The sequence below is a fragment of the Bison bison genome, unplaced genomic scaffold (genome assembly GCF_000754665.1).
Source record: "Bison bison bison isolate TAMUID 2011002044 unplaced genomic scaffold, Bison_UMD1.0 scf7180017864371, whole genome shotgun sequence".
In the NCBI taxonomy this organism is placed as follows: domain Eukaryota; kingdom Metazoa; phylum Chordata; class Mammalia; order Artiodactyla; family Bovidae; genus Bison; species Bison bison.
In genome coordinates, this window is record NW_011494943.1 from 4,936,129 (window position 1) to 4,951,709 (window position 15,581).

Below are 15,581 nucleotides of genomic sequence, written 5' to 3' on the forward strand. Positions count from 1 at the left end.
TTTCCCTTCACCCTCCGAGATATTTTGCTTGTACCTCTCTTAGGAGGGGCTTGCCTGGTGGCTCAGTGGTAAAGAATCCGCCTGCCAATGCAGGAGACTTGGGTTCAATCCCTGGGTTGGGAAGATCCCCTGGAGAAGGGCATGACTACCCACTCCAGTATGCTTGCCTGAAGAATCCCATGGACAGAGGAGCCTGGGGGGCTACAGCCCGTGAGGTCACAAAGGAGTCAGACACGACTTAGCGGCTAAAGAACCACCACCTCTCTTGGGGCGTCTGTCCCAATCTGCCTCATATTATCATAAACCCAGGAAAGGGGCTCTTTCCTCTTCCCTTCTACATTGTACACTCGAGGCAGAAGATCACACCGTGTTCAAGTCTGTGGTTGCCCCTCGGGACTAGCTGAGCAGCCGGTTTGATGTAGGTGTTTAATACCCGTGTACAGAATGAACGGATGTGCCTATTGCTTGGGAGATTTTCCAAAGGGCAAGTGGGCAATCCATTTCCGGGCCTGTCTCTCTTTCTACTTAATGAGGCAAATCAGCTGTAGCCCTAAGGAGCCCCATGCTGCTGGTGGAGCCGATGACTAGGCCCATAACAGACTTGGGGCTGCTTTATGAAAGCACTCTCCACACAGCTTTATAGCGCAGCCAGGCACACAAGATCGGGAAGAGATAGCTGGAGAGTTATTGGATCATGAAGCGAAGTCGAGACAAGAGGTGCTGTGTTCATCTGCACAGTCAGGGAGACCCAGAGCACAACTGAGCCACCCCCGTGCGAAACAGCCATCCTTGGGGCCCGTGTCGTCCACAGCCCACCCAAAAGCATCCCACGAGGTTTGGGGGAGCCTGTGCCCAGGTGCATGGGGTCAGGGAGAAGAGCCCGAGGGTCTGAAGTGGGTATAGGTGGGGGGTGGCGGGAGGCAGCCAAGAGGAGAGGAACTGTCAAAAGTGCCATGAATTCAGTGCCCGTCTCTTTCTGCCGCTCTCCCTGGCTCCCGCCTGCCCGCCCATCACCCTGCCTCCTGCACAAGGAGCTATTGAGAAGGGGCAGAACAAACGCGGCCTTATGCGGCTCCCGAGGAGGCTCTGGGTTTGTCCCAGACAGCTGCCTGTAGCACGCTATGGTTACTCATTACCCGGGCTCCCAGGCAGGAAAAGCAGCTAGCTTAATAGACCCGAACTAACCCTCAGCTCAAACACTCGAGCCGTAAATAAATAAATAAGTCAGGTGTACCGGCCCGGGGGAGGGCAGGAGGGGCGGGCGATGGCCGGGCAAGGGGACTCAGGGAGGAGGAGGAGGAGGAAACAAAACGCCTTGCGAAGCAGAGCGGGAGGGGTGGAGGAGGGCGCGCTCCCCTTGGAGGAAGCACAGAGGGGTGTTTGTGCTGCTGGCGCGTCCCCGCCTGCAGAGTGGACTCGGGTCTCAGCTGGCCATTCGCAGAGAAAGAGGACTTTGAGAGGCCAGGCAGGAACGCCCCGTCTCTCCAGCGCCCAGGCCCCCACCCGCCCAGGCGTGGCCTGCTTCTGGAAATGATCATCTGCCGCTCCATTTGCTGGTGGAGGACAGATGCGGTGAGACCAGGTGTGAGCTTTACCTGCCTCCTGGCTCCCACAGCAAATGGTCTGGTCCACAGTTGTCACAGCTCCCCCTGAACAGGTAGGGAGTATGTGGACAGATAGAGAAGCCTGAGGGATTAGAGGCGGGGCGACAGCTGGCCTAACCCCCGATTTAAAAATATCCATACCAGTGGTTCCTTTCCAGAGGTGACCTCCGTCCCCTCCCACTGGGGACACCAGGCAATGTCTAGAGACAGTTCTGATTGTCACAGTGAGGGTGGGGCTGGTACCGGCATTTAGTGGTGAGAAGCCAGGATTTGTCTAAACACACTCCAACGCCCAAGACAGCCCCCAGGACACAGAATGCTCCAGCCCCGAGGTCATGGAGCTTGGGAAATCCTGCCCTGGATCTCTGTCTCAGAACCGAATCCGCAGCCCAGGTCCCCTCTCCTTCTGCAGAGGGCATCCATCAGTCCCTTAACCCATGACAGTTCCAGAAACCCACCCATCCTTCCAGGATGAGGGAGGGAGGGAAATCCTAGACCCACACCCACACGTGCGTGACAGTAACCCGTCTCCTTTTGACTAACTCTGGAGACAGAAACCACAGAGGACGTGTATCAGTCAAACCAGCGTTTCTGAGTCACTGCCTGACCAGTCAGCAGACTGAAAGTAAAAGTTGCTCAGTTTAGTTCAGTCGCTCAGTTGTGTCCAACTCTTTGCGACCCCATGAACCGCAGCACGCCAGGCCTCCCTGTCCATCACCAACTCCCGGAGTTCATTCAAACTCACGTCCATGGAGTCACTGATGCCATCCAACCATCTCATCCTCTGTCATCCCCTTCCCCTCCTGCCCTCAATCTTTTCCAGCATCAGGGTTTTTCAAATGAGTCAGCTCTTCGCATCAGGTGGCCAAAGTACTAGAGTTTCAGCTTCAACATCAGTCCTTCCAGTGAACACCCAGGACTGATCTCCTTTAGGATGGACTGGTTAGATCTCCTTGCAGTCCAAGGGATTCTCAAGAGTCTTCTCCAAAGCCACAGTTCAAAAGCATCAATTCTTCAGTGCTCAGCTTTCTTTATAGTCCAACTCTCACATCCATACCTGACCACTGGAAAAACCATAGCCCTTGTTGAAAGTCTCTCAGTGGTGTCCAACTCTTTGTGACCCCATGGACTGTAGCCCACCAGGCTCCTCTGTCCATGGAATTCTCCAGGCCAGAATGCTGGAGTGGGTAGCTTATCCCTTCTCCAGGAGATCTTTCCAACCCAGGAATTGAATAGGGGTCTCCTGCATTGCAGGCGGATTCTTTACCAGCTGAGCTACCAGGGAAGCCCAGTTAGCAGACTGGTAAAGTAATTTCCATAACAAGGTTGCGGGCACCCTTCACTTTGTCTTAGGGTCTCTGCCAGCCTTGACACATTGAGGGTTTGGGAGGTTGTTTCTGGGTTTTGTTTTCTCCTCACTCTGTTTGTGGCTCACTAGCAGAATGGTCTTACGCTAAACCTTCACCCTCCCTGGACCTCAACTTAATAAAGTCAGGGTGGGCAGGGATGGTCCCCAGTCACCATGTCATGATCACTGCAAAGTTTAATGAGCTCTTTGAAGAGATAAGGGCTTCCCTGGTGGCTCAGACTGTAAAGAATCTGTCCATAATGTGGGAGACCCAGGTTCTATCCCTGGGTCGGGAAGATCTCCCGAAAGAGAGAATGGCTACCCACTTCAGTATTCTTGCCTGGAGAATTCCATGGACAGAGGAGCCTGGAGGGCTGCAGTCCATGGGGTCACAAAGAGTGGGACATGACTGAACAATAGCAATATAACGGAATAATAAAAGTGCCTACCCCGTGGTTCTAGGAATGAGCACATTCACGTCAAATACCCAGTGCTGGGCGCACAGCAAGCACTCAGCAGATGCTGGCAGCTCTGATTAATGCTCCTGCGTGAGAAAGTTCTTATTGGAGTCTAACCTCACACTGCCAACTCCCACCCCTGCTTCCCGGAAAGCCATCTCTGCCCACGAATCCTCTGTTGACTTCTGTTGCCTCTCGGTGGAGACGTCAGACCTGCCCACTGCCGCTGTTCCGAGTCCACCCAGCTCACTCAGGAAGGGACACGGTGATAGGGTCACCAAGCTTCCACCTCGGGGACCCTGAGGTCCGCCCGGGTGGCCCAGCAGACCTCAAAGGAAGACTAGCTGGGGGGCACCCAACCGAGGCCCGCAGCAGATGCCTGTCTCCCTCGGTCCCCCAGATGCTGACGGCAACATTATTGCCACAATAAAGCAATGACGGCCACTATCAACACTCAGTCGGCCTCGCCTGCCCTTCACAACCGGTTTGTCAGAGCTGCCCCTCCCTGCCTTGATGTTAGCTTATCTGCTGCTGGAGACACAAGTCTCTGGTTTAACTGTGGCAAATTAATTATTGAACTTCACAGACAGCTCTTCCCCAAACACCTGACAATCACCCCCACTGGCTGCGAGGCGGGATCCTCGGTCACCACGGGTTAGTTCCACTGCCAGAGAGGGATTCGGGGTAGCCGAGAGAAACTCTCTTCCTGCTGGAAGCCTGCCCCAACACTTGCAACCCTGATAAAAAGTGAGTGTGAGTCGCTCTTTTGTGACCCTGTGGACTGTAGCCCGCCAGGCTCCTCTGTCCATGGGATTCTCCAGGCAAGGACACTGAAGTGGGTAGCCATGCCCTCCTCCAGGGGATCTTCCTGACTCAGGGAGCGAACCCAGGTCTGAGCCACCAGGGAAGCACCCCTGATACCTGCATGAAACAGCAGCATCTTTATAACACAGGCTGAAGCAAACTCTTTGTAAATCGGTAAATGGTGTTGGGCCGCATAACTCACCAGCTTATTTCTGCTGAGCTGTATAAGCTGCTTGCTTGGCTGAGAGCAGATGCTTACTTGGGGTTGCACTGATGAAGGGATACACGAGGAGCCTCTCCAACTCAACCCAGGATACTGAGTAATCACCAAAAGGCACAAAACAGCATCTCTAACTCACCGACTTAACCATCACTCACTGCACTTAGGGCTTCCCTGGTGGCTTAGAGGGTAAAGCATCCACCTGCAACGCAGGAGACCCGGGTTCAATGCCTGAGTCAGGAAGATTCCCTGGAGAAGGCAATGGCACCCCACTCCAGTACTCTTGCCTGGAAAATCCCATGGACGGAGGAGCCTGGGATGCTGCAGTCCATGGAGTCGCAAAGAGTCGGACACGACTGAGCGACTTCACTTCATTTCACTTCACTGCACTTAGGGGACAGGCACTATCTGAAACCCTTCTTCCGAAGGTCTCTGAGGCTGACACTGTCATCATTGGTCTCGAGATTACAGCCCAGATACGAAGGGACGAGGAGGTGAAGTCACCTGTCCAAGACCTAAATGAGTAGCCAACCAGGATTCAGACCCAGACAGAGTCCACACGCCTACACATTACAGTACACTGCTTCTTGTGCAGACATCACCCTTACCTACAGGGAACAGGAGACCTGGAGGCCACCACCCACCTCAAGGTCTGGAACGCGACAGGTACCACTGACACTCTGCCCTCTCTGCCCCCAGGAGGACGAAAACGCCTGACTTCTGTTTCTTATTCCCTTTCAGCGCAGTGTGACTACGTGTGTATGGATCTCTAAAGACACGTTGCTTAGCTTTGCCTTTGAATCTCATCAAGATGGTATTGGGACTTTGTTGGTGGCCCAGTGGTTAAGAATCCGCCTTCCAATGCAGGGAAAGTGGGTTCCACCCCAGGCTGAGGAATTCAGATCCCGCATGCTGAGGGGCAACTAAGCCTGAGTACCACACCTACTGAGCCGCAACCATGACTAGAGTCCTTGTGCCACAACTAAAGATCCTGCATGATGCAACTAAGACCCAACACAGTCAAAAAAAAAAAAAAAAAAGTGATATTTAAAAAAAAGATGGTATCATGTTCCATGTCACTGGCAAGTCCCTCTACCCAGAAGGGACAAGCCTATTTTCTTGTATTTTCTCTCCACCGTTTATGTTTCTCTCCACTTCAACATTCCTGAGCATCGTCCATGCTATTTTATGTTCTTCTCTTCTTCCAGTAAGGTGGAAGGCTCTCTACAACAAGGATCATAAGATGGGACCCAGGTTGGACAAAGGGTCTCTGGGCACTTCTGGGCACCCAGGGAATGGCCTTGGGCACCCAGGTCAATATTTCTTGGATGTTTCATGGCCTGCAGGACAACAGTCCAAGACAAGATGGTTAAGGATGGGCCTTGGGGGCTCCCCTGGTGGCTCAGTGGTAAGGAATTCACCTGCCAATGCAGGAGACACGAGTTCGATCCCTGATCTGGGAAGATCCCTCACGCCACAGAGCAGCTAAGCCCAGGCACCACAACTACTGAGCCTGCGCTCTAGAGCCCAGAAGCCATAACTGCTGAAGCCCACTCGGCCCAGAGCCCATGCTCGAAACAAGAGCAGCCATCGCAGTGAGAAGCTGGGCATTGCAACCAAGAGTAGACCCCACTCGCCACAATTAGAGAAAAGCCCTCGCTGCAAACAAGGACCCAGAACAGCCAAAAAGTAAGCAACAAATCAGTAAAAAAAAAAAAAAAAGAAGAAGAAGAAGAATGGGCTTCAGATGGTGAATGGACTTTTAGAAAGTGAGTCTTTCCTGCATTGGGATCCCCCCGTAGTAATCAGTTATTAGCACAACTGTGTCATAAACAGCCACGGGCACACTCAGTGTCTCACAGCCACAGTCCTTCATTCCCACATTTGCAGGTCTGCAAGTTGACTGTGGTTCTGCCAATCTGGAAAGGACGCAATTGGGCGACTTGGCTTTAAGTTGCCAGTTGGCTGAGCTTGGATCACCAGGCTATGAGTTGATTCTAGTTTTCTATTGCTGCATTTAGCCAGCCCAACGCTTGGTCACTTAAAAACAAAACAAAACAAAACAGGGATATCACTGGTGGTTCCGTAGCTAAACCTCTGTGCTTCCAACGTAAGGGTCCTGGGTTTGATACCTGGTCAGGAAGCTAGGGGGCTCAGACAGGAAAACATCTGCCTGCAGAGTAGAAGACCTGGGCTCGATCCTCAGTCAGGAAGATTCCCCTGGAGGATGAAATGGCGACCCACTCCAGTGTTCTTGCCTGGAGAATGTTATGGACAAGGAGCCTGGCAGGCTACAGTTCATGGGGTCATAAAGAGTCAGACACGACTGAGGAACTAACACTTTCAGGGAACTAGATCCCACAAGCGGCAACTAAGACCTGCCACAGCCAAATAAAGAAATATTTTAAGTGAAAAAACAACATGTGACCAAGCTCAGCCAATGCAAAGGTATGCAGAGAGACATCAGTCAAGTGCTGAGTGAACCGCAGTAAGAGCCAAGAGCCAACCGCAAGGGCCAAATGGACAAGGATGGGGGACACGATGCCACAGAGCACCATGGTCTCCCCAGATCCCTCGGGGAGTCCCAGTTCCAAGGTCTGGGACTGGCCCTCCTGAGTCCTTGTCCTGGATTCTTTCCTCGTCTCAGGGCATTCGAAGGACAAATGCCTTCCGATCAGAATATTTTCCAAATACTCAACATCTGGAAGGACCTGTGACAAAGGACCCCTTTGTGCGGCGGGAAAATGGGCTGTCGATAAAAACAGCACGAGATCCCAGGAGAGCTGGGAATGAAAGGGGCAGAGACACAGCGGGGAGGGCGGGCGTGAGAGCCAGGCCAGCGGGAGGTGCGCCCAGAGGGGGACGATCATTAATGCCAGGCTTGTCCCATGCTTCCCCTTTCTCTTCAGCACCTTAATTACATTAAGGGACATTGAAGAGGCGGTCATGGAGAGGGAGGCAGGCTGGATCTCAGAGGATGTGTGGAGTGGTACAGAGAGACAGGGAAGGGGGAGAGATGGAGGTGTTCCCACGACAACGTTTCTCACATCTGGACAGTGCCAGGCAGAGACACGACGGCTGCTGGAATGTTCAAAGGGGACAGCGTTCTGACTCCATCTCAAGCCAGATGGTTTCCTCACGTCCTCAGAATCGTGTGCAGGTACACGCAGGAACAGTGCACTCGCAGAAGCCTCTGGTCCCTTCGTTCCAGCAGGAGGCCATCCCCTGTGTGCATGTGTGCACGCACGTGCCTGAGGCAGTTAGGAGAACTCTGGAGTAACAGAGCACGGAGTGCCATGGGGCTTCCCACCTGTCCTGCAGCAACCGTGCCTCCAACCCAGCCCCCAGGCTGTCCCCAAACCCAACAGGGGCCTGCTCAGTGGAAAGTTCCTCGGAGACGGAAGGTCTGGGATGTCCAAATTCCTATCAAAATGCCAGGCGTGGAGAGCTGTAAGCACACTGCCTTCCTAAAGTATCTGAAGATCTCTGCATGCAGCCCTGGCAGATTCCTGGAGCTGGAATGAATGTCGGGAACCTGGTCACAAACGGACCCCCTGGGTGGCGCTCTCAAATGCAGATTCCCAGGCCCTGTCCAATGAGCAGGACAGCAAATCCATGAATCTGCATTTGGTAGGCTCTACAGGTGCTTTTGAAAACTTTTACTGAGGTATAGCTGATTCTCAACGTTGACTTCTGTTGCACAGCCAAGTGACTCAGGTATACACGCACGTACCTTCTTTCTCATATCGCCCCCACTGTGGTCCATCCCAGGTCGCTGAGTGTAGCTCCCTGTGCTTTGTCGTTTAGCCCTCCTGTATACACTAGTTTGCATCCGCTAAGCCCAGACTCCCACGCCTCCCCTCCCTGCCCCACTTGGTGACTCAGTCTGTTTCAATTCTGCAGATACGCTTGCTTGTGTCGTATCTTAGATTCCACATGTAAGCAGTATCATACGGTACGTGTCTTTCTCTGTCTGGCTGATTTCCCTTAGGATGATCATCTCTGGCTGCATCCATGTCACTGCAAATACAGTTATTCCATCCTTTTTATGGCTGAGTAATATTCCATTGTACATACATACTACATCTTCTTTATCTGTCCGTCTATCGATGGACATTTAAGTTCTTTGCATGTCTTGCCTATTGTGAATAGGGCTGCAATGAGCACTAGGGTGCATGGATCTTTTCAAATTGGAGTTTTGTCTGAATATATGCCCAGGAGTGGACTATGGGTGTTTTCTTTTTAATGCACATTCAAATGTAAAAAGTCCTGATCCAAATCATGACCCGTCTTCCAGCAGACCAGCACTGACTAATAAGACACATGCTGTTCGTTCGACCCTTAAACGTCTCTAAGGCTGCACAGTTCTCAGCACTCAGCAGGGCAGGGCGTCGCTGCCTTTCTTTAAAAATGTTATCATGCTGTTTGACTATGTTTCATTTACCTGGTCCTTAATAAAAATAAGATTTTAATTTAAAAAATGATGAGAATGCTTTGGAGCACTTGTGGTAACAACCCAGAAGGTGTAAGAAAAGCACCAACCCAGGTGATGTTCTCTGGCAGGGGAGGGTCAGGCTGGAGGAGTCTCGTGGGAGGTAAGAGATGGTCCCTGCGGTGCGAGCAGGGAGGGAACACAGCCTCCGCTCAACAGGTGAGGGTGTCCCTCGCCCTGCTCCTCCTCATGGAGTTTGACAGAACGAGAGCTCAGGACAGGTTCCAAAGTCTCCCATCCCTAACGATTCACTGCTTTTAGGAGCAGAGGGGCTTCCCCAGTGGCTCAGCAGTAAAGAACCTGCCTACCAAGGCAGGAAACACAAGACACGTGGGTTCCATCCCTGGGTCGGGAAGATCCTCTGGAGGAGGAAACGGCAGCCCACTCCAGTATTCTTGCCTGGGAAATCCCATAGACAGAGGAGGCTGGCGGGCTACAGTCCACAGGGTCGCAGAGAGTTGGACACGGCTGAGCGATTGAGCACAGAGCGCTCGGAAGCCCAGACTAAGAGAAGCGAAGTCAGGGTCCAGGTTCCAGGAGAGTGGAGGGATCACGGCGGCTCCGCTCTGCACGTCTGCTCCTCTAAGCCCAGCCCTAGGGAACAAAGCCAAGATCTTAATCACCCGGCGAAGCTCCGGCACGCTGGGCCTGTGATACACCTGTCTCCACCGTCAGGCAAATGAGCGGGCTTGCAGGCAGGGGCCTGCCCCACCAAACAATGCACCCCTTTGTCCCCGCCCAGGGCTCTCGGGGTCCGCAAGGAAGCCCCATCCATCAGCACCTGTCAGGGCCCTCGCCGCACACAAAGGGACTTATGATCCAGGCAGGGCGCCGGGCCTGCAGCAGGCAGCTCCAGCTGACACGCAAAGTGTCAGTCAGCCTTCCACAGGGCCGGGCGGGGACCCGGGTCCTGGGGGCCGGGCGGCGGGGCGCTAGCTCTCATTCCCAGAAGCCAAGCAGGGCCCGAGAAGGTATCCTTGGATCTCTGACCCATCCTTTCTTAAAACCAGCCCTGAGTCAGCTGTATTAAGAAAAAATCATCTTCCCATTTGAACAGAATTAGCGTCTTACTGTTGTGTGAAACCTGTATAAATCTTAATTATGTTGGATCGGCTCACAGTGCTCCTCAAGTCTACAATGTCCTTCTACTTCTCTGTGCGTTCATTCTATTCATTTTCAAGAGTTTGATATCAAAACTCCAACTAAAAGTATCAGTTTATCTGCTTAAAAAAATAATTGCAATATATAGTGGAACTATATGCAACCTTGTTCTGTACCTCCCAAGTCTCCTGTAAAGGTCTTATCCTGCTTTTGTAATTTAAAAAATAAGAAACCAAGAAGCGATGTTTCTGCACAGAATATATCTAAGCTTAAAGTATACAATATTTATATTTGTTCACTTGATGATTATAAAATATAAGGCTATGAAAATAAAAATAAAAGGAAAGAAAGGAAAATCATCTTCCCATGTGGGCAGAGGGCCGCGCCAGCTACCGGAGCACTCAGGATGGGCACGTGTGCCGGGCACGCCCACCCCCAACCCTACTCACGTGGCCAGCAGTATAAAGTCCCAGAACCCCGCCTGGGAAGGGGAGGATGGAAGTATGACTTCCCGAATGAGATGGCCTACAAACGCAACACCAGCCAGAAAGGTGTCGCTGTGTCCTCTGTAGCTGGAGAGGTGGTAGGCTCTACAGAGGTTTGGGGGGTTCGCGTCCTCTGAGCACCCAGAAGTGCCCTCCTTGGAGGCTGCCCGTGTTATTGTGTGTATTTCTAGACAAGCCCTGCAAACCATTCCCGGCCAGCCCCTTCTTTCCACACTCCATCCACGTGACTGCCAGTCACTTCGCCCAGGAACGCACAAGCATTTTCCTCTGGCAAACCACAGTTCCTTTGCAGAATGTTAGGTTGGCCCTGGCGCTCAGCACAGTGGGAAGGGACAGGAGAGGAGGGCGTGTCCCTCTGGGATGGAATCGCTGGCACCATCTGCCAGGCCGTGAGGGCAAGGAAAGTTCAGAGCTACCACAAGGGCCGATTCAGCCACAACCCCCGGACCCCGTTTCCTATGCCTACCCCACAGACTTCTTTATGGGAATGAAATGAGATCATGAATCAGTTATGCGAAAAGCAGCGAATCCTTTGGGAATACAGGATGTCTGAGCTCAATCATCAAATTTTACTGTTTTTGACCCAAGGCCACTGCTCAATTTGAAGAGAAAGAATAAGAAATACATAATATTTAAAGTAAATTTTACAGTGTTTCTTTGTGTATGTCTAAAAGACATCCTTTCCTTTTCAAGATGTGGACAGATCTGCTTAAATGCATAAAGTAGCACAATGTCTGAGGTGTTTTTTTTTTGGTTTTTGTTTAAAAATAAGAAGGGGAATTTGCCTGATAGTCCAGTGGTTAAAGACTCCTTGATCCCAGTGCAGGGAGTCGGGGTTTGATTCCCGGTCAGGGAAATAGATCCCGCAGGCCGCAATGAAAGACCCCAGGTACTGCAACCAAGACCTGCCTCAGCCAAATAAATAAATATAAATAAATGTTCTTTAAAAATGAGGAGGAAGGGGGGTGGAACAGTCAGGGGGGAGTGGATGACTGTTGGAACTGGGTGATGGGTACGTGGGGTTCGTGACGCCCTTCTATTTACCTGAGTGTAGGTTCAAAACCCTTCACGAGAAAAGGTAAACAAAACCAACCTGCAAAGAGAAAAGAGTAAAGAATGAACCTACCAGCATTGGGACTTACACAGGCATCGTAAGGTGGCCGATCAGACCCAGCCGTGCTTGTAAATGGTACTGGCTTTGCTTTTTTTTAGTCCAGACAGCACAAAGGTGAGTCAGCGCCTGCCCATGCTGGACAGTGAGCCACTCGTCATTTTTGGTAGGATCCAGACCAGCAGACCGTCACTCACAAAGTATGTCTGCTATAGTACAGAGTTACGTCACACAGTAGAGACCAGGGGGACTCTAAAGGAAGTTGCTAAACTCGGGATATACTGTAATCAAGGCTGTGAAACTGAAAAGTGAAAAAGTCGCTCAGTTGTGTCTGACTCTTTGCGACCCCATAGACTATGCAGTCCATGGAATTCTCCAGGCCAGAACACTGGAGTGGGTAGCCTTTCCCTTCTCCAGGGGATCTTTCCAACCCAGGGATCGAACCCAGGTCTCCCACATTGCAGGCAGATTCTTTACCAGCTGAGCCACAAGGGAAGCCCAATCAAGGATGCAGGGATGATTTTTAAAAAGACATCACACAGAGAACAGGCTTGTGGTTGCCAAGGGCAAGGGGGCATCAGGGAGGGATGCAGTGAGAGTTTGGGCTTAGCAGATGCAAACTATGATATCTAGAGCAAATAAACAAAGTTCTACTGTACAGAGCAGAGAACCATACGAAATACCCTGTGATGAGCTACAGTGGAAAAGAAGATGAGGAAGAAGCATCTTATTCTTGATCCAGGAAGATCCCACATGACGTAGAGCAACAAAGCCTGTGTGCCCCAACTACTGAGCCTGTGCTCTAGAGTCAGGGAGCTGCAGCTACAGAAGCCATGCCCTGAAAGTAGAGAGTGTCCCCCCACCCCACTGCCACTAGGAAAAAAGCCCCTGAAACCAACGAAGACCCGGCACAGCCAAAAACAAAATAAATTAAAAAAAAATTTTTTTTTTAAAAGACGTCACAAAGACATTAAGTAGAAGGAAGGGCAGGTCGGCTAGCTAGAACAGCTGACAAAAATCCCTTTTCATCACCTGGTCCTCCCAGGTAAAGCAGCGAAGGAGCCTGAAGGACTTCGCTATTATTTCTGTAGAGATTTTTGAGAAAGCAGCGGCTCCATTCCTAACTGGCACATTGGAATCCTAACGCACTAATGGAATTTGCCGCATCTTTGCTGTTACTGTTCGTAGCGGATCGAGGCGACCATTAGAGAGGGAATACCAAAAATCACCAGTTCAATACTTTGGCCACCTGATGCGAAGAGCTGACTCATTTGAAAAGACCCCTGATGCTGGGAAAGATTGAGGGCAGGAGGAGAAGGGGATGACAGAGAATGAGATGGTTGGATGGCATCACCGACTCAATGGACATGAGTTTGAGTGAACTCCAGGAGTTGGTGATGGACAGGGAGGCCTGGCGTGCTGCAGTTCATGGGGTCGCAAAGAGTCGGACACGACTGAGTGACTGAACTGAACTGATACCTGAATCATAACACCTTGACATCCGAATGCACAGGTCCTAGCTTCTCTTCTGATTGGCACAATGCTGACCTTCTTCTCGACTTATTTAAGCATCTGACATCCTGAGCTGGCTCGAGTTCCCTCTACATCTGCCAACAATATCTGAACGAAGAATGGTATTGACCTAAGCATGAGGCATGGTCAAGGAGCAGGACATCGAGGGTTCATGGGTCATATCTCCAGGGGCCAGACAGCTGGGATCAGCCTCCCTGACCTCCTCTCACTAGAGGAGGGAGACCATGAACGCTGAACTGGCAGTGGGAGGAACCTGGGTGTAGGGGGTGGTGGCCGCCCTGGGCAGAGAAGGGAGTGTTTTCGGGGGAGCCTTGTACCCTACTTGTTTGCTGCACTTTTCCAAACCACAAAGCCCTGCTAGGAGCTCCCCTGCCAAGGCTGATTGCAATCTGCCACGCTATCTGCACTGTCATCACTCGTGCAGACACGAGGTTGGTGCTGTGAATTCCAAGGGTGCTCCCTTGGGGAATCGTGCCTTTTCCCAAAGCCAGGTTGTCTGGGCATCTAGGTACTTTTCTCCATCAGTGCCGGGGTTGTCAGCTGCATCTCTGTTAACTTCCCTCTCTCCTTTCCAACCGGCCCCAACTCTCCTCAGTCCTAACCTCAACTCATTACTGCCCGGGGCGGGGCGGGGAGGTGGTTTGCAGAAACTAACGCCTGTGGCTGGTAATTTTTATTTGTGCCAGCCCAAACTTAATTCTGTTATTTCACTAACACTTTGCAGGTTATTACACTCCATAGTTACACTGACACACCTGTGAAGACTTCTGCAGTGCCCGGAGTTTCATTTTCACTTTCCGTATCAGAATCAATCACTAAGGTTTCTTGTCTTTTTGTTGGTCTCATATTCATGCCGTCTGAATCAGAACTATACTCTGAAGATCTGTCACCATCTGAGACACTAGTACATATGTCACTGGGACCATCGAAGAAAGTAGCTGCACAAAATTCACCGAAAAATTCACTCAGAATTTCTCGATGTGTCATTTTTTTAAATTTTACCGTATTACACTTGCGCTTATACATAGGGTTGGAACAAAAACCAAACAGAGCAAAATGTGAATGATAACGACAATCGTTAAGTTGTACAATGAATCTGTAATCAATTTTAAGCTCTAACAACTTTGCATGGTGATGTTCATTGGGTCACTCGCTAAAAATGAACTGATACGTCTCTGGTCGATAATGTGTTAACAAGAGGCTAAACCATCCACCAGTTTTCACCTTGGTTTTTCACACTGAAGGACAGAGCCCCTTGAGGAAAAGGTTTCAACCTGACTCTCCCTTTAAGCTCAATGGCTGTGTCATCCAGCCAGTGGCCGTCACTGTAGCTGGTACCTGGGTCCCCCCAGCCCCGAGTGCTAGGAGAGGTGGCCCTCTGCCCGGCAGAGCGGGATGATGAGGGGGAAACTGGCATCCAAGTTTTTTTCTGGATTAGGAAAAGAGGATTTTACCTTTCAGCATCTGCCAACCTGATAGGTTCGCCAAGAGTTTTACATGTGCCAAGAATTCTACATTAAATAAACACACACACACACACACACACACACACACACCCCTATCTCATCCCTCCCCCCTAGACAGGCATAACCTACTCAGGACGGAAACAGCTCTTAGGAAGGAGGACGGTCCGAGTTCATGGAACCTTTCTGGTTTCCACAGCACAATCCGTTCTATTTCACCAGATGACCTGAAACACCCCCTTCACGTTCAAGTTTGGGTTCCAAAGGGAGAAAGCTGAAGCTTGACTTTGACCTACCGGATTTGTGTTGTCTTTATTACACACATCATTATACACATTCTGAATGTACAGGCATATAAAGAAATTCTTAGGGGCCTCCTGGGTCTGTGTGTTCTTACTGATCTGTCAGGGGACTCTGTTCAGGAGGCATCCTCGTCCTGTCCTTTTGCCTGCAAAGTGTAGCCAGTGGCTGAGCCTTAGAGGGCCAGAGCCATGGAATTCACGTTGGGAGCCAATCCGTAAAAGTTTCTAAGTCTAAATAAAGGCACTGACCACAATTAAGACCCCTCTGTCCTCGGCTTGTGCAAGTTTGCCTCACGACACAGAGGATTAGTACAATGGCCATCTCCAGCCAAGTGACCAAATATGGCAGAAATCTGCAGATTCAGGTACCATTTATGCAAGAGTGGTCTTTCATCCTTTCAATCTGTATTGCAGGCGTGTTAGCAAACAAACACTTTTACATTCTTTATCATTTCACGTATTAAGTTCAACCAGCATTTTCATGGGACAAGCAGAAAGGGAGCAGTTCACTGTCTGTTTCCATGGGACACTTTCCAGGGGGTGGTAGTGACCAACCCAGGCTGCAGGCCCAAGTGCATGCTGAATTCGAACCCTAAAAGGCAAAGTTCAGAAAAGGGAGTACACCCTTGCTGCACACCT